The sequence below is a fragment of the Suncus etruscus genome, chromosome 7, assembly GCF_024139225.1.
Source record: "Suncus etruscus isolate mSunEtr1 chromosome 7, mSunEtr1.pri.cur, whole genome shotgun sequence".
Lineage (NCBI taxonomy): Eukaryota > Metazoa > Chordata > Mammalia > Eulipotyphla > Soricidae > Suncus > Suncus etruscus.
Window position 1 is genome coordinate 100,297,218 of NC_064854.1, and position 25,280 is coordinate 100,322,497.

The 25,280-nt window shown below is 39.2% G+C and overlaps 1 protein-coding gene and 1 pseudogene across 2 annotated transcripts in view; one reads left to right on the forward strand and one right to left on the reverse strand.

Moving 5' to 3' along the window:
- Positions 1-25,280, reverse strand: part of GPR27 (G protein-coupled receptor 27) — a 481,267-nt gene that overhangs the window by 104,602 nt on the left and 351,385 nt on the right. The window lies entirely within an intron of this gene.
- On the forward strand, positions 14,789-14,887 carry LOC126014571 (uncharacterized; annotated as a pseudogene).

The following is a 25,280-nucleotide window of genomic DNA, read 5'->3' on the forward strand; positions in this document are numbered from 1 at the left end:
CTTATGAAATCCTATTTTAAGGAGCCTGCTCTTATATCAGCCTCTACTTTCTCCAGAATAAGACCTACAGTCTTGGTTCTAATTGCTACCACCTGCGAGGCTTCCTGCCAGAGTGAAAGCACCCTGAGGACTAGAAGATGTGGATAGGTCACAGCATCCCCCATGATAGCCACTGTGGTTCCTGACTCTCCAATACCATTTTGTCCTTTTGGCAAAAAAGATCTTGAAACTATCCCTTCCTTACTGCAGAATTTCTCATAGGAAGTTGCCTCAAATAAAGTACCTTGGGTCCTGCTCTGGCTAAAGGAAGGCAGAAACCCAATAGGATAATGAGACTAGGTGAGTGATGAGTCTTATGTTTTCATAAAAGATAATTTTCAGGAACCAGAGAATACAGTAGAGAAGGCACTTGCCAAATTATATCCCTCCACCCCTAAGTTTTCCAAACACCACCATAGTGATCCCTGAGTACAGAGCTGGGAGTATGCCAGTATATGGTCAAAATAAGTTGTTTTTATAGATTTTCATAACAAGCTATCAGCTAGGATGGTCAGGAACTTTCTCATTACTCTCTTTTGGAAGTATTTGTCTACATCAAGTAAACTAGTGGGGTGTAGAGCAGAGAAATAGAGTGAGAACAATTCCAGAGGCATCACTGAGGCACCTGGATCTAGCTATGCCTGAAACTAGTATATACTTGACATCTCAATTGTGTGTGGGTACTATAATAATTTTCTCTTAAGGCAATTTGATTTAGCTTTTTATCACTTATAATCAAGATTCCTAAATTATCCAAGTCCCTAGTAGTACACAAATAAATGCAATTATATAAATATTTATAAAGTCTCTTTATGTTCTAGAGTAAGCAAGCAGAAGAATATCAAAAGTAACTCTCTTCTTGAAAGCCAAGTATGTGGCCTGACAGCCTAGAATTTGGGTTAATGTATCCAATTACAGTGGCTATCTAGAAGTCCCCCTTTCCTTCCCAGATTCTCCCCTTTCTTTTCTCACCAACATAACTATGATTCCTGCCAATACCATGGAGCACAAACCCACTCACATTGATGTCACATTCACTCCTGAGACCAAGGAACTTGATTTTGTCAGGTTATCAAATGCATACTTTGTCACAGCAGGGATTTAGGCTAAACATTAGGAGAATGTTATGGTACCAGATGGTGCTTCTGAAGAAGGTTGTCCTATTTTTTGCAGTTCTAGGATTTGACAATAAATCTGCCTGGCAGGCCTTAGATGTGATTTGGCCTCAAAATCATTTCTGTTAATCCTCAATGCCATATGTATCTGTCAAGACCTAACCAGAAAAACTGAATCTGCTGTAAGTCTGTGAACAAAGAGAATTTCATGCAAGAAACCATTTACAAAGATGAAGGAAGAAGCTGAGAAGCAAGTCACAGGGAACTGAAAGATAGTCCAGGAAATTACACTGGCAGAAAGACAGTGTTAGACTAGAGAGACAAAAGGAGCAGGTGGTGCTACTTTGGTCCAGGAGTTGGTGTCACTATGTGGAGGCTGGAACTGTGGCAGACCTATGCAGTAGTGGCAGATATGAAGAAATATGGAGAGAGAAATCAGCAAGGACAAAAAAGGGAGGAGAAAGTCTGCCTTTATCTATTTTCCAGGCTTCCAAACTCCCAACAGCTCTCTATCATTGACTATACCCAACCCAATATCCAGTGGCCAAGCAGGATTCCTAAGCCAAGGAATTTTGGAGTCACAGTTTCCTGAGGTATAGAGTAGAGCAGCGGTATGAGGAATAAGTAAAAGGACCAACAAGCCCAGAAACTACTTCTGTCATTCAGAAGAGACCATCTCTGGATTCTCAAATGCTGCATTTTCTTTCTTACCTGGGAGGAATCATTCAAAAATATGATCACCAAGACTAGTTAGAAATTCATCTTATTTTCAAAAGAGATGTAAACCAAGCCATGAAAAATTATGGGTCTACCAGCCAATAGCTGAAATCTGGCAATCTAAGGAGGTGACAGCAGTCCAATTCCCTATTGGCCAAGACAGCAAGGCTGAAGTCATGCCTGCTGCACCTATCACCCATGATCTCTGTTTCACCAATAGCCCTGCTTCATCACTCCTCTGTGACTCTCTGCAGAGACACCACTCTGACCGAAACTCCAAGTCTGCCAGTATTTGGACTGAAATCACTAAGATATTTTTGTAAATGAGGCAAGCATCCTCTCTCCACCTGCCTTCTTGTACTTTGGGAAGCCCTGACAGTGGAAAAACATATCAGCAATAGTGCCTAGAATTCCTGAACCATGTGGCCACGTTTTTCTTTAATACTGTCATTCTCATAAGAACAAACCAATTTAGACACCAATGTGTATCTGAAGTAACCTAATAATGTTCAAAATCAAATAAAAACTGAATGGTCAACTAGAAACAAAAGCTCACTAAACCCTCTAACAATGGTTTATTGACATTGCTATGAGATATAATATTGTTAACAAATATTCTTGTTGCTGAACTCTTTTTTCCTTCCTTCTTTCTTTTTTCTTTCTTTTCTATTTTTCTTTTTAATAATTTTGCTCCCACTTACTGGAAACAAATATATTATGATAAACTATGTCAACTATGCCCTTTAAGTAAATTAAATGAAAAATAAAAGTAAATGAGCATCACGTTCAACACCATGCTAGTGGGAGTATAAAATGGAACTTTTTAGCAATTACTGATAAATATACAGCCTTCTTATAACCCAGAAATTCATCTTTTAGGCATTTTCTCAAGAGCAGTGAAGAAACATTGCACAAAAGGAATTATATAATAAAGCTTACAGTATTACTTTATGCTCTGGCATTTTCTTTATTCCATATTTCCATTCTGCAGGATATAGCCCAGGAGCACTCAGTTTCTTGGACTAATTAATATGATGGATCAGGAGTGAGATGCAGCCCTGGTGCCTTGACCATCCACACGACTTATGAACATCAAGTTGATGGATATCTTACATTAAACTAAGTGACCATAAATATTTAATCAAATGGTCACTACTTTTAAATACATCACCTAATTGCATATTACTTTTTGAAATGGTGCTCATTTGACTTCATCAGGATACCCAGTAAAGATCATTGGGCAAAGATACTAAGGTAAGAAATGCAATAACCACATTACTAATGTCTCCTTCCCAGGCTTCACTCTTTTCCAAGTCTCTTGGATTGGATGGTAGAATCCAGATAATTCTGAAAAGCAAATCTGCTGTTATGCCACCTCTAGGATAGTAGCGGAGACTAGTTAATTAAGGTCTTCTTTCCTCACCTCCCTACCAAAGATCAGATACGAACTTGTGATCAAATTTGGTTCTCAGTAATCTGACTTATGAAGACATGTTCCACTTTGGTCCAGGAGTTGGTATCACTGTGTGGAGGCTGGAACTGTGGCAGACCTATGCAGTAGAAATAGATATGAAGAAATATGAAATAGAGAAACCAGCAGGGACAAGAAAGGGAAGAGAAAGTCTGCCTTTATCTTCCAGGCTTCAAAATTCCCAACAGCTTTCTCTCATTGGATACATCCAACCCAATATCCAGTGGCCAAACAGGATTTCTAAGCCAGAGAATTTTGGACAACTTAAGTTTGAAAGTTCGAGGTCTGGAACTAATATTAGCTAGTTCTGCATCCAAAGAGAGAACTATGCTAGGATCTGTGAGGTTAGCCTTCTCAGTCAAACTTTTTATGCCATGTGAGCCAGAAAACCCTCCATATTGTTGATCTAGCAGCATTTGTAGCCAATTCCAATTTGTTGGGTGATAATTGAAATTCTAGGGTAGCAGGCTGGTGTCTGTAAAAAGAGTAGTGTATATTTTGAGTAGGATTTTTAGTCCTTTATATAATGAGGTGATTAGAAAGCAGACTTTTTTCATCCATTTGTATTAATAATAGTGACACAATGACAATATGTATTAATTATTGGGATCTATACTTTGCTAATTTCTTTAGAGCCATTATTTGATTCTAAATGTTTTAGTTGTTGTTTTCATTGTTATTTTCATTGATATTTTTCTCATCACTGATTAATATCATCAGTGATCTTACCGCTGACTCCTTCCAACTCACTGCTCTTAATTCCTAGGTTTCTTTGTATCATATCATGGGCTTAGAATGGCTACTACAGTGACAGGATTTGGAAGTGACTATTACTACTTTTTATTGGTTTGTATTCTCTTTTCCACAGCACTCTCTCCTAGGAAGTGGGTTACATGCTTATATCCTATGTGAGGAGGCTGGGAAAGCAAGCGTTGGTGACAACAGGGTCCGTAAGAAACAAACGTGAAAGAAATACTATCATGCAGAGATCTACCTGTATCTGCCATACCCTTGTCAGTTCCTTCTTTACAAACATATGCTGGTCCTGTGAGGGGGAGGGCGTTTGCCTTGCACGTGGCCAAGCAGGATTCAATCTTCGGCATCCCCTTTGGTCTTCCAAGCCTGCCAGGAGTAATTTCTGAGCTCAGAGCCAGGAGTAAACCCTGAACGCTGCTGGGTGTGACACTGAAACAAAACAAAACAAAACAAAAAGTATGCTGGTCCCTTTTCTACTTGAAAATCCTTAAAATAGTCTACACTAGCATCAAATGTAAGGTTCTGAAAAGCTCATAGGTCCCATAATGCAAAGTCTTAAAGAAAGGAGTATTAGAATTATAAGTCTATTCTCAATCATTTCACTTTTAAAAAATTTTATGATTTGGGATCTACACCTTGTAATGTTTAGGACTTACCTCTGCACTAAGGTCACTCCTAGTGGTACTCGGAGGACACTATGGGGTACCAAGGATTGAACCTGGGTCCTTTGAGTGCTCGGCAAACACCCTATCTGCTATACTATTGCTCTGACCTGTTTCAATCATTAAAATAATCATTCCCCAAATAACTATTTTAGAGATCTTTTTTTCTGATTAGCACTTTCCCTCATAAAATTTTCAAATTTTGAAACCACTGACCTGAGTTCTGGTGCTAGGTAAGTCATAATTGATTTATATCCTAAAAGAATTTTGGTCCTATGCAGAGAAAGTCCATTGTATATTTCTGTTACTAGCTGAATGCATCTGCAACTTGTACATAGAAAGAAGAAAGTTGTTCTTATTTTTCACACTCAAGTCTCAGAGATTTTTCCCTCCTATCTAGAATGAGGTCCTCATTGGAAAAGCAAAATGCAGATGCCACTTTAGCCCTGTCAGTCATTCCAGTTCTCCAAGGACATGATGCTTGTTCATTTTTATCCAGTTGCCCTACATGGCAGTGACCATGAGTTCATCTTGCCCTGAAACACATAGGAAATATGAAGATATATAGAGGGTGGGGCAATCATTTTCTGGCTTTGCATCTCTGTTGCTTTAAACTGGATTCATTTACTTTAGTTCATGATCCCTTCCATGTCACAAGGAGCTTAAAATAAAACACAATAGAAAGTCTTAGAAACAGACAAGGGATTTTGAAGAGTTGCTTAGATTATAAGAGGTATTAAAAGGGTGTTAGTCCAACCCTGACTGTGAAGAGGAAGAAATACTTGGTTGTACTACATGCAGAGAAAAGGCCAGTGAAATAAAGGAGGCACCCATGCCAATGAATGAGAAAGACTTCAGTGGAAACTAGCTCTGTTCAATTGATCTCAGATGTCTTAGCCTCCAGAATTTAAGACAATTTATTGTGTTACTTTGATCACCCAAGAAAATATCTTTACAGTCAAATATTCTAGGCCTGAAAGTGAGTCTTTTTACTACTTCCAATCTAAGAGACCCAACTAAGAAACATGTCTTATCCTGTAATCTAACAAAATCTTTTGTTTGTTTGTTTGTTTGTTTTTGGGTCTCACCCGGCAGTGCTCAGGGGTTACTGCTGGTTCCATGCTCAGAAATTGCTCCTGGCAAGCACGGGGGACCATATGGATTTGACCATCGGGATTTGAACCGATGACCTTCTGCATGAGAGGCAAACGCCTTACCTCCCTGCTATCTCTCCGGCCCCACAAAATCTTCTTTATATGCTGAACCATTTCTCAAATTTAATTTCTCAAATTAAAACCTACATATAGGAGGGTTTGTAAACTAAGGTTAATAAATCCAGGTCTTAACAATAATAGAGATGTAAAAGTCAGAAAAACGGTTGCCTTGTCCTCTAGACCTCCTTCCTATTTGCTGTATGACCTCTGAGAGCAGGTTGGACACTGCTGAATAGAACAGACATAGAGTTAAGACTTCCACATATAAAGCTTAGGTTAGAGACATGATTCAGGCCATAATTAGACACAGGGTAGATCTTGAACTCTATGGAACAAAAAGACTCTAAAAATGTAGAGATACCATAACTGGTGTTTGAGATGTTCCTTCTAGAACAGGAATCTTAAACCACAATGCTACCAAGGATAGGGACAGGCAGACAAAATAAATGGGATATCAGGAATAAAGGGTGTGGTGGGGCTTAGGTAACAGGAGATCAGATGGTCCATTTGAAGATGGTACATGCAGATTTCTCTCCAGCTGATTTCTGCCTTGTAGAAATACAGGTTTGTAGGAATAGATAACCAGTTTTCTAAGAGAAACCCCAACACTGAGTTTCTTTAAAGGTTCGGATACAGGCAGGTAAATAGGGAGGTGGGACATAACGGTGAAGCATGTGTGAGATACTGAAAATGACTTTTTCTCAAAGTAATTAAACCAAGATATGATATAAGAATGTTCTTTGTGCATTATCACTTGCCTGTAGCCTCAGAAAAGCAGGAAAGCCAAAACTCCATTGAGATGCAAATACTGAGGTATCTGGAAATGTAGAAAACAAGATAACACCTAGGGACAGTTGGACCAAAAAAAACAAACAAACAAAAAAAAAAAAACCTATAAAGTCAACTTTAGAAAGGCAAATGGGGAGAACTCGCCATCCCACATTTCAACCTGTGACCTTTCTTCTACTTTAAGACAGAAGTCACTCTTTGCCCCAGAAGCTACCTTGTTCTTTCTTGAACATCTCTCCCTCCCTTTCCTTATATTTCTCTGGTAAAAAAAATGTCTTACTGTACTTCACTATTCTTTTTTTCTTGATTTGGAAATCTAGGGTAAGGTTAGTGCTATGGTGACTCTGTGAAGTGAGAGAGGAGTAGTGGAAGCCTTAAGAGAGGAGTCTGCTCCTTTTCTTTAACCCAATTTACTCATCTGGACTTTTATTTGAAAGGGTTAGCTCTGGTGAAAGTCTGCTCTAAGCACCTGCATGGTACAGACCTGATCTCACCAACTCCACAAAGCAGTGTCAAACTGCACCCGAGTCACAGTCATTCAACCTGATGTGGGAAGAAATTCCTGCCAGAAGATTTTTTTTTTAGCAGCCATGGAATTCAGGTTGGAGCAAGGAATTGCTCTTTCCAGGGAAGGAAAACTAATCTCCCCACATTTTCCCAAATTTTCCCCACATTTTCCCAAAACATTGCCTTCTTTTTCAGAAAAGAAATTCAGCAGGAGACAAAATAATTTAATGTACTTCCAGAGAACTCATTATCAGGACGCACACTCCCCAGACCCCCATCTATCTACTACTTCATAATTCTGATTTCTCTTTCTTTGCAACGAGAAATTACTTGCTCCAGGTTGAATCTATGGTTTCCCTGAGAACTTAATTGGTGGAGCAAAGTAGATCAAGTGACTGTAGGAGCAGCCTGAAGGTCGCCCAATGGGGCTGGTGGGACACAAGTGGACATGATTTCCACACCAGTTTGTGGCAGGTCTTACCAGTATAAACCTCCTGGGCATTCCCCAGGTGACCCAGGAGGATCCAGAAGAGGATGAAATTAATCTTTCTCTCAAGGTTACTACCCACCTCTATCAACAATAACAGTTTCAGGTCCCTAAAAAACTAGGCAAGTCAAATAAAATGTCTATCAGCTAGATCTTGCCTTCTTGTGGCCTTACTCTTGTTGCTGGGATATGCTCAGTTGCCTTATGTAAAGCTCTTGCTGAGGGAAAAGGTCCTGATAGGCTGAACAGAAGCCTGGTGTCATTGCACTAGATGACTCAGCAATGTCAGTTGGATATTCTGTGCAGAGAGGGGCGTTCTTGGGAAGAGAGTCCTGGCAGAAACCACAAATCTCCTGCAGGGAAGGGGGCCAAGGTCAGCTATTTATGACTTTGTAGTGTCAATAGGGAGGGTATAGCCAGCAGGGAGCCACATCCATGGCTTCTGGGAAAAAGGAAGTTTGAGACAAAATGGGCTCAATTTGAAACCCCAGGAATTTAAATCAGGCATTTGCAAAAATTTGAGATGGGAGTTGTAAAGCTCCCAGAGTCTGCAACGGGGTATTAGGTCCTATCAGTTGGAGTCAAACCAGATCCCTTAAGGCTGTCTCCAGGAAGACCTTGTCAGTCATCCATCTTGTCTCCCCTCCCTTTCCTCAGGCCCTGAGTCCCAGCCCATGTGCCAGGCATTCACTGCCCCGACCCAAAACTACACTGCTATTACTTATCTCCCTATCCTGCACTTCAAAGATTGATTTGGTTTCTATGGGGCTAGTGATATCTCTGCTCCCTGGCTGCCCTGTGGAGTTACTGAAACATCCAGCCAGTCCTTCTATATTGCTGATTCTGTTTTTAGGTGATGTCTTCATTTGAGGGGGGGGGGGAATCTAAATCTGATGGGTTAACACCAGTGGGAAAACAAGTGTTGTCAGCTGTTATTAAAAAGAGGATGCGTGGAGGGTAATGATAAATTCTGTGCATAATTAGTTATTAGGAAATAGTTTGGCGCCCCCATCCATTTACTTTCATATGTTTTACCTGCACCCATCTATTAACTTGTGGTTCTTTGAAGGTTACTATGTAAATAGAGCCAAGGCTATCAGTGGGGGAGATACAGCTAAGTGGGAGAAGCAAATCCAAGCACACCCACTGTTTCACTCTATTCAAAATAGTTCCTGAAATCATTAAGGATTTTTCTTTTCTAATCAATAAGATCCAGCCCAGCTCCCACAATATTTATCCTAATTTCATTCTGACCAAATGCAAAGGACAGTAGCTGCAGATGGGGAAAATTTGACCAGCAAAAAGTTCCAAGCTATATAGTAAGCTCTGTGGGTCTGCTTCCATAGATTACTTTTCTATTTTTCATTATTTTCCTAATACATTTAGATATATCCTTTCAGTAGGTAGGCCCCATAGATAGAGCATATTATTATTATTATTATTATTATTATTATTATTTTGGTGTTTGGGTCACACCCGGCAGTGCTCAGGGGTTACTCCTGGCTGTCTGCTCAGAAATAGCTTCTGGCAGGCATGGGGGACCATTCGTGGATTCGAACCAACCACCTTTGGTCCTGGATCGGCTGCTTGCAAGGCAAACGCCGCTGTGCTATCTCTCCTGGCCTGATAGAGCATATTTTTGTTTGTTTGTTTTTCGGCCACACTTGGTGATGCTTAGAGGTTACTCTTGACTATGTGCTCAGAAATCATTCCTGGCTTGAGGGACCATATGGGAAGCTGGGGATTGAACCCAGGTTCATCCTGCGTCAGCCCTATGCAAAGCAAATGCTCTATCACTGTGCTATCGCTCAGGCCCCCATGGATAGAGCATTTTGAAACCTTTTATTAGAATGAAGATATGAGGTGACTCATATATACGAGAATTCACTGTGGTGACAGGAGGGAAACAGAAAAATGAGATGGGAGCTTGGGCAGATCTGAGAAATTATATGTCAGGGTTTTCCATTGTCTCCAGGGGAAGTTAGGCAGGGTCTGGGCAGTTTTTAGTTTCTATAGCTGGGAACTAAGAAAAACTGCTATTGGCTTCTAGGGTTCAGAGGCCAGGGGTGCTGCTGAATATCCAACAGAGCATAGGACATCCCCTCAACCAGAAGATCCAGCCCCAAGCATCAATAGTGTCAGCTGAAATCACTCTTTCAGAAAAAGAGAATTGCTTCAAACAGAGGGAAGAGAAAAATTATAGGAAATCAAAACACACAAAGGACCTGAATAAACAGAACATCTCTTGCTTCATGACTGCTACATCACCTCTATAAAAATTATCTATTATATTTTATTTTGTTTGGAGGCCACACCCAGTTGTGCTCATCAGGGTTTACTCCTGGTTCTGCTCCTAGGGATCACTTCTGGCAGTACTTGAGGGATCATAGGACCGAACCTAGGTTGGCTACATACAAGAAGAATATCTTGACTGCTCTTACTATCTCTCTAATCTGCTTGTGTTTATTTTTATTGCTTATGGATCTGAAGTCCCCTGGATAGCTCTGCTCTGCACCACCTACCTAGCTACCTGGGCCACATTCTTGTCCCTACAATTATTGAAGCACAAGAATTTGAGCCACCTGCACCACCTCTTTGAGAGATCTTCCCACTTCATAATTACAAACATGCCATTGTATAGATTTAATAAATCTAATGTGCAAGTCTAGGCCTATCTCCTCTACTGTGCAGAGCAACAGCTGGGCTATTACAGAGCACAACAATCCCCCTGGCAGAAAGGGACTTGGGGTAGAGAAACAATCTGGGCAAGACTATGGAGGTTGGCATTCTTGATTTTTCTAAGTACACTGGAAAACCATGTACTAGGCTTACATTAAAGTTTAAGGAGCTACCCATACTCAAATTACACGATAAACATTTGATTTGTGGAGAACTTATTTAAGAAGTAGGGAGAAGGCAGGGAGAGGGTTGAGATGAGGTTTCAATATGCCAGGTAAGATAACATAGTGTCTTGGATGAGAATGAAGACAATAGAGCAAACAGAACTACACACATTCAACATAGACTGTAGAAATATAATCATTTGGGTATATTGATCAATGTGAAATTCAAGAAAAGGAAAAACATTAGGGAAGATTTCAAGGATTTTTTCATGAGGCTACACACTAGACAGGTATCATGTATGTATCATTTACAAAGATGGACAACTAGGAATAAATAATTTGGGGGGAATCCATCTTTATCTCATTTAAAGCAACAGTCTTAACACTTCCTTAAAATAATATCTTTATTAACCCCTTTATAGCATTAGAGCAAGCAAGGATTTAGGAATAGAGAATAGCTTGTCCCAGACTTGTACAAGTCCATAGCACAACCATATAGCTGTTTTACTAATTCTCTGTTCCTGTAGAAGCCATATTTTGAAACTGTTGAAAAGCTTGTATATTTCTCAATATTTTTTACACTATGGTCTAATCTAGAATTAGTCAATCTACAAAACTTATGTTCTAGGGAAAGAAATAACAGGCATTACACTGAAGCAACAAGACCTAGACTAATATTCCAGGTCATCCAACACATTTCTATATCTAGTATAAATATAAAAAATGAAGATCAATTTTTCCATGATCCCATGTGATCTATCATTTGCTTCTTCTACAAACACATCAAATTTATCTTCCTTTTATTCCTCACCTTGTTTCAACTTCAGTGATATATCTAGTGATCCATCTAGAACTTTTTTTTTTTTTTTTTTTTTTTTTTTTTTTTTTTTTTGGTTTTTGGGCCACACCCTGTGACGCTCAGGGGTTACTCCTGGCTATGCGCTCAGAAGTTGCTCCTGGCTTCTTGGGGGACCATATGGGACGCCGGGGGATCGAACCGCGGTCCGTTCTAGGCTAGCACAGACAAGGCAGGCACCTTACCTCCAGCGCCACCGCCCGGCCCCCATCTAGAACTTTTGTATTGCCTCTCTGTTCTTCATTTAATTCCTTTCACTGTAGAACATTCTCTTTATTTTTCCCCCTGTCCTTAGTATAGTAAATCAAAGTAGTTACTTTCCCCTTCCTGGTTAGAAGCATGAAAATTCTCTAATCTTCATTGTGTAAACCTAGTGGGGCACCTGGAGATAAAGCACAGAAAAGAGTGGGAGGGGCCGGAGCTGTGGAGCAAGCGGTAAGGTGTCTGCCTTGCCCGCGCTAGCCTAGGACAGACTATGGTTCGGTCCCCCAGCATCCCATATGGTCCCCAAGCCAGGAGCAATTTCTGAGTGCAAAGCCAGGAGTAACCTTTGAGCGTCACCGGGTGTGGCCCAAAAACCAAAATAAAAGGGTGGGAATGCTATGAGAATTTCTTTCAGGTTAGTCCATGCTTAGCCTTCAGCAATTCACCAACCACATGTTATTTTTATGTGTTTTATTATAATAATTCCTTTATATAATTACAGTGGTTACAGAAATGTTCACTATTGGGGTTCAGTCATAGAATGTACACCACCTTTCATCAGTGCAATTCCCCCTCCCCTCTAATGTCCCCTGTTTTCCTCCCATCCCCTACATGAGTCCTTTACCTGTCTCTGGGGCAGATGTTTTGCTTCTCTCTTTCACTCTCTCTTTCCTTTCTGACATTGTGGTTTGTACTATGGTTAATGAGGGGTGCCATACATATTAATTTATCCTCTCTTGGCTCCCAATTCTTGTCCAGAGTGATCATTGTCATGGTAGACTCTTCTACGTACTGCTCTTTGTGGCAAGTTTCATATCATGGACTGGTCCTCCTGGCCCTTGTCTCTAGAATCTAGAAATTCTATAATAATATCTAGAGGATATTATTACCGTACTGTCTTTTATTTTTATTAAATCCCACAGAGGAGTGAGTATTCTATGCCTATCCCTCTGAATCATTTCATGAAGCATAATAGTCTTTATTTCCATCCATGTATAGACAAATTTCATTGCTTCACTTTTTCTAATAGCTGCATAGTATTCCATTGTGTAGATGTACCACTGTTTCTTTAGCCACTCATCTTGTGTCAGGTATCTGGGTTGCTTCCAGATTCTGGCTATTGTAAATTGTGCTGTGATTAACATAGTACAGAGGGTATTTTTGTATATTATTTTTGTGTTCCTAGGGCATATCCCTAAGAGTAGTATAGCTGGATTATATGGCAACTCAATTTCTAGCCCTTTGAGGAATATCTATATTATATTCCAGAAAGACTGGACTAGATAACATTCCCACCAACAGTTGATTAGAGTCCCTTTCTCTCTGCATCCAAACAGTACTGGTGGTTCTTGTTCTTTGTGATGTGTGTCAGTCTCTGTGGCATACGTCAGCTGTATGGCATCAAATATATGGCATGCATACATTTTAAGGAGTTCTTCCTCATCCTGTTCCTGGTGCAAAGCTACTGAACTTTGTACATGGAAACCTTGCTTTTCTGGAACAGCCAGTCTGTTTCTCCCTTTGGAAGCAGTAGTGTGCCCTGTGATTCAATCATGCAATGGAGTTTAGAAGGTTTATTAATTTTTAGTTCATTGAGCCTTTTTCCTTTCAAGAAAGCAAGTGACAACTTCAAGGACTTTATGTATTAAGACCTGATATAAACATCTTTTCCAGTTTATTTACTTTTCCCCTCTAGATCCTGGAGCAGTCTTGCACATAAAAGGTATTAAGAGCCTGAGTTCATGACACATAAGAACCTAAGTTCATCCCTTTGTTTCAAAATTTTTAGCAAGAAGAGAGCTACTTAATTTCTCAAAAATCTCACCAATGTAATTGTGAGGCTAGGGAATTTCCTTGGGAATACGAACCAAAGGATAGATAATTCACCAAGCTATAAAGACCATTCATATAAATAAAATGGTTCTGTTTGCTAGGCAGTTTCCTTATGAAGTTCTGTGTATTCAGGAAGAACTCATTTATCAATTGTGTGTATGTGTGCATATAAGGTGGGAGGATGACAGGGGGACTGGAGACAATTCTTAGGACAGAAAAAGACAGAGTATCTGGAAGCTCATTTTAAACTTTCTAAGAATCACTTGGAAGTGACATGTTTCTCTGTTATTAATAATGCGATCTCAACAATGCCACTTATTAATTTTTTAAATGTGAGAATGCATTAATTACTCCAGAGTTTGTGCTGTTTGGCTTGTATGACATGGTATTTCCAAACATAAAACACAGGGCTATTAAGAAAAAGAAATATCTGTAGCTTCTTGGTGATTTAATAGGGCAAGGGCATTTTAGGTGACCTGTGATTCCTTCAGCTTCAGTCTCCTGCAGTCCTCCCCCACTAAGTTAGAACTGATGTCATCATGCACCTTTGGCCTGTTTTTATCTCTGTTTGGAAACCCACAGGCAGTGAACACCTGGTGATTTGATCAGCTAGTGATTTCTTCAGCATTGACCCAGTAACATATTCCCATCCTAATTATTCATGAGGAATTAATCTCTGTTCCTTCCCAAACCTATGGAGATAAAACAGAATCAGCTCCAGCCTTTTTAACTCCAAGGAGAGTAGGTATCCAATTATGATCAATGGTGTATTTCAGTTCAGGGATGGACTTGTGGCCAACTCTGAACAATTAGAATAAGGTATAGGATTTGAAGAATAAGAGTTTAGAAGAAAGTTCTTTTTCCAATAGATCAGATACAAAGGGAGGCAGGGGCAGTGGTGGTGGAAGCAACTAAAAACCTACTTAGGCTATTTGCAGCCATCATGCAACCACATAACAAAACAGTGTGTCCGAGAAGACTTGGATGTAAGGATATGGGTACAAAAGATTTATTTGGATATGTTCCCAGAAGGTCTAGTTAAGGGAGCAGGGAATTGAGATGGTATAGAAATGGAAATCAAAGAGTGAATTCATGGGTAGTTTGCTGCTGTGGGCAATTGAGACTTGGTTCTAGTGGAAGCAAAGTATAGACCATGCTTTAGGGTTATCCTACTCAACAGCAGTAAGTCATTTTATTTTAAAATCTGCTAAGTATGTAAAGCTGTTGCAAGACTGTTGGTTTTCTAGCACTTTTTATACTGCTAAAGTCTGAATCTACAGCTTAGACTGGTTAAAGTGCTCGCTTTGGCAGCACATATACTAAAATTGGAACGATACAGAAGATTAGCATGGCCCCTAAAAAAAAAAAAAAAGAAAGAAAGACTCCAACATCAGAACTTCCTATGATAAAATTGGCTGCCATTCTTTACATATGAGGGAATGCTGTGGGGTTGGAGAATATCTATGGGGTCTGCTAAAGAATTTTAGAACAGAACAAGACACAAAAGAGCAAGAAATGGGGAGAACAGAGCCTTGATTCCTATCTGGCCCTTGGATCCAGGCATTTTATTGCTTCTCTGTTCCTAGGTGTTCCTTTAGTAGAACCAATTACTCTTCTCCTTTATGAAGATGATTTTAGGCTAGGATCTGTCCCTGGACATGTAAAGATCCTAATAGTGCCGTGCTTTTTATTCACCTGAGGAATATTTGAACATGTATCTCCTTTAAGGGCATGACTTCTCTCTAACTACTGTTACAAGTCTTGCATACTTCTCTAATAATGTTTATTAAAGGAACTGTTTTAAAAAAGTGCTTAAAAGACCCACCAAAGTCAAATAAAATCTTTTTACTGTAGTTACCCATTTTAAGGCCTAAGGCAGTGTATTAGTTACATGGGAAATGACTAGTGTTGATTCAATCTAACAGAGGCACACTTTGAGATGGGGGTGAGGAAGCAAATCTTTCAAGTAAAAATGTCTGAGTTCCTGCTGCCCAAATCTCATTCTCTAGCTTCTACTTTCATCTTGAGAGCTTCTATTACCGTAGCTTCCAATAAGTTCTTTATTTTTTTTTAATGTGACCCGATTTTGTGATTCAGTCTTTGTCACTTGTCACCTGTAAACCCTAAGTAACACCAAAAAATACACAGGAAAAATAATTTCTGGAACTGGAGAGGTAGTGCAGTGGGTAGAGCACTTATCTGATATGTAGCAAACCTGATGTGTAGCAAATCTTATTCAGCATTCCATATAGTCCATTGAGCATTGTCAGTAGTAATCCCTAAGTGTTGAACCATGAGTAGGCCCTTAGCACTGTGGAAAGCAGCCCAAAAAGAGACCCCTAAAATCATTTCCTCACAAACCCGGAACCTCATTTTTTATTCCCAGATTTTGTCTCTCACAAGTGACAACATTGGGAATTGTGTCATCAGGCCTGTTTCCCTTGAAGATGCTGACTGTAACAGATTAGAAATGTTCCTGGTACAGCCTACGCTTCCGCTAATAAATGATTCCATATCTATCATGAATGAATTTTTCAAGTCTTCCATTACTGAGCTGTGTACCTATTCATGAAGTACATTTCCAGGCGATTTTGTCTGAATTACATGGTTAATTGCCTCATATTTCCAGCTCATGTTACAGGCCCTCCGAGTTAGAAGGAGAAGTGCAGTCCCATGGATCACTTTCTATACAGGGGACAAATTCATGTGGCTAGACAAGGCCATATTAATTGTGAATGTCACTTTTTTTCCCAACTCTCAAATACAATTAAGTTAAAACAAGTCAAAAGACTGCAGTAGAAAAAAGTCAGTTGGTTATCCAGATATGTTTAAGCTTCAACATTGTATGCAATTATTTCATTAAGATGCTTATCAAAACATGCACATAGCATTGTGTTAAGAGCTTGGGAGGGCAATACACCCATGTTTCATATGCAGGGGTGAAATGTTCACCCATTTAAAAAAAAACAAGAATGGATAAGAGTAGAATGATAAAATTACAAATACAAAGCGAGATAAGATAAATAACTTCCAGAAGGTTAGTCAATATGGAATAATATGATAGTCATTAATCAATTAGTCAATTAGTCAATATGGGAGTTCATAGTAAGGTAAATTCAGTCATTGAAAGCAAGATTCATGGTTACAGCTGTGTAGAAAGGCAGATCTGGATGAACCTTAAGGAAGGGTGTGCATTTGTTGGAAAAGGCTGAAGGTGACTTCATTCCAGGATTATAAAATTTCCTGGCAGGAGGAGAGTTGGAGCAATGTGCATGGCCACTCTCACTTGCAAGTAGAACTCCCCATTATAAACATATTACTGAGTCATCTCTGTAACTCTAACCCCCCATCTCTTACCATATTTGAAGTAGAATTGAGGTTGGTCTCTTTCCCATGACACCTATCATAATAGCTCTGAACAAATATTTCCCCCTCTACACCTTTTTTTTTTTTTTGTATAACATTCCTTAACTTCTACTCAGGTCAGCCCAAGTTTCTCTCAGTAGAGGCTGCAAAAGGAAAGCAATGGGCATACTCCAAATGGCATTCAAAAGTCAGTTTAATGAAGGATTCATTTGCAAAAGTATGGTCAGGAGAGACACAAGAATGTGGGATTATAGCCTGGAGTATGTGAGTAGAGGTAGGGTTGAACCAGTATCTGAAGAACAAGGCACTTTTACTATATCTGAAGGGTTAAGACAATGAGAGAGCAGATTCTATAAACTGGAACAGAAGGAGACATCTTACGTGGGGCCACAGTGACATGAACTTTGTAGATGTCATTCAATGTGGGACTAAATGTCTACCTGCCGGTAGGACTGAGAATCAACATCACACACTTTCCCAGCATTGCTAATACCCAATGACTGAAAAATATTAGCATACAGAAACCTGACTTCTTAGCCAATGTCCCACAGTTCTGAAGGCTATACTAGATCCATGAATCCACCCTTCCACTCCACCTCCCATTCCCACCAATGGTGTTGAGTTCAGTTATACTAAGTCTATATTCAACCTCCATCTGAAAATCAGGAGTTTTAAAGATGGTGCAAGAATTTGGTGATAGACAGTAGCCGTTCTATCTTTTTCAGCCTACCTTCTTTTTCTCCCAGTTCCAGCTGATCCTGTAACTATGCATCAAGTAACTAACTAATGTGGATTAGATACTCTATTAGACACTAAAAACGTTTGGTTTTTGGTCAGATCCGACAGCGCTCAGGAGTTACTCCTGGCTCTATGCTCAGAAATCGCTCCTGGCAGGCTCAGGGGACCATATGGGATGCCTGGATTTGAACCAGCGTCCTTCTACATGTAAGGCAAACACTCTACCTCCATGCTATCTCTCCGGTGCCAGGCACTAAAATTTTAATGTAAGTAAAAATGGACTGCATCTTTTTTCTTTTAGAGTCTCTGTAGTATATATAACAAAGAACCACATTTTAATCAAATATTTACACCAGTAATATAAAATAGAATTGTATAGTACCATGCACGTAGTAGAAATGTATAGTTTTTAGTGGACAGTAGACAGTCATGTAACTTGGGACATTTCCAAGGATGTCAATGATATTCTTCTCTTCATTTTCTCCAGGAAATCAATTCCTGTGTATACTCAATGTATGGTGTATGGTGAGAAGTTAAACAATTAGAGATAGAGGATCAGCAGAAAGCACTGATGTGCAAGGGCCTCAAATGGAAAGGGGATAGGGACTAAAAGTAGACTGATATCCTGCATGTGTTTCAGTGATCTGTCACGAAAGTGTAGGTGGTAGTGTAGGAGCATAATGATACAAGAGGGAAGCATGAAGCAAGCAATTTAATAAAGGAGAAAAGAAAAACTCAGTCCTTGAGCTGGAAAAAAATATAATTCACATGATATTGATTCACCTTTCTAAAGACTTCTCTTGATACCTAGTCTTGCTACTGTCAACGACGTTCCCAGCTTAAAATCAGTAAAGTTCTCTCAGTCTTTCTTTTGGCCAGATTGCTCTTGGGATTGCTGAATTTAGTTTTAGCAAGAATCCTGCTAAATTGGACGAAGTCCTCAGGACTTGCGAATTGATCACACCGGCCTGTATTTCAGAAAGAGTTTAAAAAATTGATTTATCAAGAATTCACTTACTTTAACTTAGTAAATCTCAACCAATGGATCCCTTTCCCTCAAACTCTGCTTTGACTATAAATCCCAAATCCTCATTTGTCATTATTCTACTTGGAGGGTTGTTGAGGCTGAACTCTCTCTTTTATTATAATAGTTTTAACTCCTGTTTCAATCATGTTGAATAAAGTTTTCTTTAACATCTAACAACTGTTACAATATTCATTTCTTCAACACACATAGAACTATGACTTTTTATATGTCAGCAGACTTGTGACAGATTAATTAAGCTTGTCATGAATTTTTTTTCAATATTGAATCACATGCACTGAGGATTTCTGAGTCTTTGGCCTTCATTGGTCATTCTGAACATATGTTGAATTACTTTTTGAAATTGGAGCAAAAAGAGCAATCACTGCAATTTGATGTATGATTCCTGATAAGCACAATTTAAAAAACTGTATAAGTGGGACCACAGGTAGGGCATTTGCCTTGCCTGCAGCAAACCAGGGTTCAAGCTTCAGCATCTCATATGGTACCTTGAGCCCACCAGGAGTGATTCATGTCACAGAGCCAGGAGTAAGCCCTGAGTATTGCCACTGTGACCCCCAAACAAAAAAATATACAAGTATCACAGCCTGGTGTGTGCAAACCCCAGTAATTATAGCAGTAGCATCAAAGAAGGGAGACAGACAGGATAGGGAGTATAAAATAGATAAAAGAAGCAGTAGTCAAAGTAGTGAAAAATATAGGGATTATTCAAAAGCTAGAAAGATAAAAATAGAAGTTAAAATTTAGTGTGTGTGTGTGTGTGTGTGTGTGTGTGTGTGTGTGTGTGTAGTTCAGCCCAACATAGAATATTCAATGTTAGGAGATGAAAATGTTTCAGAAAAAAACAAAACATATCCATATATCAAATATATAAGAAGGTAAGTGACTGGGGCCGGAGAGATAGCATGGAGGTAAGGCGTTTGCCTTTCATGCAGAAAGTCATCGGTTCAAATCCCGGCGTCCCATATGGTCCCCCGTGCCTGCCAGGAGCAATTTCTGAGCATGAAGCCAGGAGTAATCCCTGAGCACTGCCGGGTGTGATCCAAAAACCACAAAAAAAAAAAAAAAAAAAAAAAAAAGAAGGTAAGTGACTGAGATGACAATCAGAATTTTTTTATTGCAAGAAACAATGACCAAGTTTAGGATTGAAAATTTGGCTTAGCAATAGAGCACTTGCCTTTCATCACTGAGGTGCTAGATGAAATAAAAAGAAAAAAAGCAAGTTAAAAAGAGTCACTCTAGCATCATTTTTGCTGTGCTCCTTTGACTCTTATTCTTAAAAAAAAAAGAGAGAGAGAAGAAAAAATTATAACTTTGCCTTTGTTCTTCCTGAAACAAATGTATTATGATTAATTGTGTCAATGACTAATATAATAATATTAAACTTCAGATCAGGAGGTCTCAAGGTCTATCACTTAAACTTTTGAGGTTAACTTAAATTAACATGCATGTGCATGGAACTGTAAAAAAGAAAATCATGCTTCAATGTTAAAGGAGTTACATAAATTTTTGGCTTTAGATTGCTGTGTGTACTGCAAAGAAATGTTATAATGTACCACATTCTGGGGACTTGAGGGACAAAGTAATTGTGCATGTGTTTTGTTTTATTTTTCTTAAATTTTTGGCTGAAAGTGAAAGAAAGAAAGAAAGAAAGAAAGAATAGAAAGAGAGAAAAGGAGAGAAAGGAAGAGGAAGAGAAAGAGAAAAAGAAAGAAGAAAAGAAGAAAGAAAAAGAAAGAAAGAAGAAGAAAGAAGAAAGAAAAGAAAGAAAAAGGAGATAAGAAAGAAAGAAGAAAAAGAAGAAGAAAAGAAAGAGAAGAAGAAAGAGAGAGAAAGAGAAAGAAAGAAAGAAAGAAGAAGAAAGAAAGAAAGAGAAAAGAGAAGAGAGAGAAAGAGAGAGAAAGAGAAAGAAAGAAGGAAAGAAAGAAAGAAGGAAGGAAGGAAGGAAAGAAAGAAGAGAGGAAGAAAGAAGAGAGAAAGAAAGATAAAGAAAGGGAGAGAAAGAAAAAGAAAGATGAAAGAAAGAAAAAAGAAAGAATGATGAAAGAAAGAAAAGAAGGGAGGGAAGAAAAGGAAGGAAAGAAAGAAGCAAAAGACAAGTGACTTAATACATAAAAACTTACAGAAGGGAAAATTCCAGTGAGATATCTTCAAGTGTGGTAAACCCTGACACTCAAATTCAGACAGGCAGGCACAACTGCTTTATACCTCACACACACACACACACACACACACACACACACACACACACACACACACACACACACACACACACACGTATTTTCCGGCGTGTAAGATGACTTTTGAAACAAACAAACAAAAAAGTCAACCAAAAATTGGGGTCGTCTTATACGCCAAGTATATCCCGAAAAATGTTTCAGCTAAATGAAACAAACAAAAAAATCAGGCCGCAGAGTTTCCAAATCTCTTTCTTGGGGGCTCCCAAACAGTACTCAGGAGATCTGGGGCCACTTCTGGCAAAACCCAGCTAACCGTGTTGGTGGTTCAGTGCTAGGGTCCAAGGATGGAGTGTTGTTTGGTTCATGTAGTGGGGGAGATTAACTGACGCCACCAGGGAATTGCCAGAAAAGGTGCCTATGATAAGGGACCAATCACTGCAAGGCTGCTCCGACCGCCTCTCTAACTCGGCCAATCCAAGCAGGCTTTTGATGCATGCAAATTAGACAATGTTCTGGACCCGACTCTACACTGTCAAAAGCCTGCTCAGATTGGCCAGAGTCAGAGAGGAAGTCTATTACAATGTAACCTTGGACCTTTGCTTGTTGTAATTGGCTCACTGTGGTACATACAGTTACAGCACAGGAATGTTCTGTCTGATACAGCGAATATAGGCCTAAACCTATGTTTTAACTGCAAAATTAGGGGGTCGTTTTATACACCCAGACGTCTTATATGCCGGAAAATACGATATGTGTATGTATACACATACACACAAAAATTTATAGATACATCTAGTTCCCTCAATACAAAATCAAGATTTTGCTAACATGACCAAGTAAAAATGGTTACTGAGACTAGGAAAGCCCCTTTTCTGAGATTGCCATGTTTATCTAATGGTACCCAGCTTCTAAACTTGCATTTGTTCAACCCATGCCAAACAGAAAATAGAACCACTGCTTTATTGAAAGGACAGGTAATGATCCCCATTGGAAAATTTGATCATTCTCTTGCATAGGAAACTATTGTAATGGACAAGGGAATGAATATTATTTCATTACCAGCTTGAGGAGCTATTCACCCACAAAGACAAAGCAGGTGTTGGTCTCAGCATGGAATGGAACTAGGGGAGGGATAGTTTCCCCAAGGAAATGAGAATTCTGTCACCAAAATTTGTGGAATTGATTATAGGACAGAGAAAAACAACAGATGTCTTATACAAAGATGGAATGGCCAGATGTTTAGATCTGGACTATACTTCATGAAACCCTATGATACACCATTCTTAAATATATAGGAAACACATCTGAATAGTCCAGCCAGTCATGTGCCTCGCTTCCAGGTGTCTGGTCATTGTGAAATCTGAGTGTGTTGTATCAGTAGGTCTGTTTATTCTGAGGTCTAGAAATAACCTCAACAAATTTACAATTGTCAAGCTTTGAGGAGGTAAAAGCACAGCTTCCCTCCCCTCTCCACCCTACCCCACCCCACACATAGTGCTATTCTTAGAAGAATAATGATGAGTGCTAAAAATGAATCATTTTAGTAAAGGAGGGTGGATTAGTACAATACAAATGACTTTCAGAATAATAGCACCTCCTCCCCCAAGTGGATGTGATAGAGATGGAATGTTCTGTGCTCTGGTCTCATAATGATTCAAGCATTCACTGAACACCAGTCTGTGACTGACACATAAGGCAATCGCCTACTGCATGTTTTATAGACTTTATTCTAGAGGAGTGAGTGGAAAGAGAATGTAGGTGGAGGCTGTGGTACATTGAAAGGATCAAAAAGAACAGATTCTTTTTATCATCTAGTTTCTCATTTTCATTGATGGGAAGCCTGGTAAAGAATGATGAGAGTCTATTGGTCTCAGGAACTGGTGGTTGCTCATCCAACACCCATTTGCCACTTGGCCATGGAAACAGTTTATGCAGGTCTGAGGCACCAGGGCTTCTGGAAAGCAAGTTCTCTCCAATTCTATGCTCTAATTATGGTGTGGAAATAGATTGTGGACATTTCACCTGTGCCTATCATCTCTCCCACCCTACACAGAGTTTCATAGCTATGGTGTGCACAATTTCTGGAAGAGTTCTTTATAGAAAGACTCTTGTCTTTCTGTTTCTACTTTTGCTACTTTTCAAATTGGAAGGTGGACTGGAGCTAGAGCAGGCACACAGGGCTGTGAAGCAACCTGGACTTAAACAATAGTGGAGCAGTTCATTAAGGAGAGTCTACATTGTGTGTGTTTTGGGGTGAGGAGTTTAGGGGAAGCTTGTGTGCAGGATAGTACTGGGGTAAAGGGGCTTGCTTTACATGTTGCCAACTCCTGTTTGATAATGCATCCCCCTTGGACATTGTAAGGAGTAATTCCTAAATATAGAGCCAGGAATAAGCCCCCAATTCCCCTAAAGTGTGACTGCAAACCAAAACATACTTAACAAAGTAGAATGATTCAGGATTCCTGACACTGAAAGGGCTTACTTTCAAATATGAAAACTAATTCCAATACAAAGAAAGAAATACAAGTATCAAACAAGAGTAAACCCTTTAACCTTAGATTACAAAAGTGATTAACAGAGTGGAGAGGGTTGGACAGGAATAAAGATTGGATTAGAGGTGACAGAGGGATAGTAGTGATGGAATGTGTCATTGGCACTTTTATGGTGATGGGGTACAGTAACTTTGTATATCAATACCCTATACATTTTAAATGTTCTTTATCTATTCAGGTCATTTATTTTTACATCTGTAAAGGCTTTTTTTCTTTTACTTATAAATGCAGATATGTAAGCATTACCTATAAAACAATATTTTCAAACATAAAACCAACATTACTTTTTTAAGATAAAATACATTTTTATAGGCCTATTTCTATTTTTCTTTAAACTTTTAAAATCTCTTCACTGTGGCTGTATCATTTATTTTCCTACTTTATGTAAGTTTTAAAATGTATTTGCATAGAGTCGTTCCTACTATTAATTTTTGAAATTTATACATCTGTATAAAGGGATGCGGTTTTTGAAAAAAAAAATATATCAACATATCTTTGGGTTACAATTTTGTGAAGTTTCAGGAGGTTTAGCTTTATATGTGTATATTTGTCACCACTTCCACAATTAAAAAAAAGATCTCTCATAGGTGGGCTACCAAGAAATACAATAAGGAAGCAACAAATGACAAAAGGCTATAGGAGTGCTGGTCCAAGTGAGGGGAGTGGGATGGGAGGAAGCTGTTGGGACATTAGTGGAGAGATGTGGACATTCTACTTGTGGGTGTGGTGTTGAAATGATGTATGTGTGAAAACATCATTAACAGTATTGTAAATTATGGTACCTTAACACAAGTGAGAATTATTAAAAATAAGTGCCCTTCCCCATAAAAGGCCATAAACATGAACAATATTGTAACCATATTATCTAAACCATGTGCTTTAAAAGAAAAGAGATAAGTCAGTCCTTATCTCATCTAGCCACTTATAGAACGTCTTGCTTTTCTTCGGCAAATGTAATTTTTATATGTTAATTTAATGCTTTTCAGAAAAAAATCTTGTTTAGCCTTGGGCATGTAAACTCATTCTGTCGAAAGGAAACAGCTGATGAGGTCATAGAAAATATTTTCCCATTCTTAAGAAGTGAGGCGAAAACCAAGATCCTTTTCTTTCCTATTTTGTTCCTTGTTGTCTACCTATGTTGCTGGAGCTGTGACCAGAACCTTGGACTGCTGAGTGGACCCAGTTCAAGTCTAAGCCATGTTGGCAATGCAGCAAGTGGGAGAAAACCTGGATCCACTGTGATCCCAATACACACGCCAAGGAGCAATCTTCTTCCAAGTTTTCTGTTATAGTTTGGATCTGTTGGAAGCATGGAGGAGGAAGAGAAGAGGCAAAAAATAAAACCACTCTGCTGTGTGCAGCCTGAGATTCTCTCATGTGAAAGCATTTAACAACCTCAGAGATCTGTTTCCTCCTTGGTGAGTCAGACCAGAGAGTTGGGTATAACAGCAATAGTAAAATCATAGCAAATGATGACGGTTCCCCATGGTAGAGAACATGTGCTGCAAGAAGTACATAGCTGATCTCATGCACTTGCTCATCAGGTCTTCCTTTTTATTTGCACCAGGAGGAAATAAATGAGGTGGAATGGTGCTGGAAAAGATACAGAGATCACTCAAATTCTCTTAGCTATTACGTGGCAGAGTTGAGATACAGGGTAAGGAGGCAGAAGTGTTAGTGTAGGGTTCGAATTCAAGGGAACTCAGTGGAAGCACATTTGAAGGACATTTAGCTGTACAAAGAAAGAGTTAGACCCCACTTATTTATTTATTTATTTATTTATTTATTTTTGGTATTTGGTTCACATTCAGCAGCACTCAGGGGTTACTCCTGCCTCTGTGCTCAGAAATAATTCCTGGCAGGCACAGGGACCATACGGGATGCCATGATTGAACCAACATTTGTC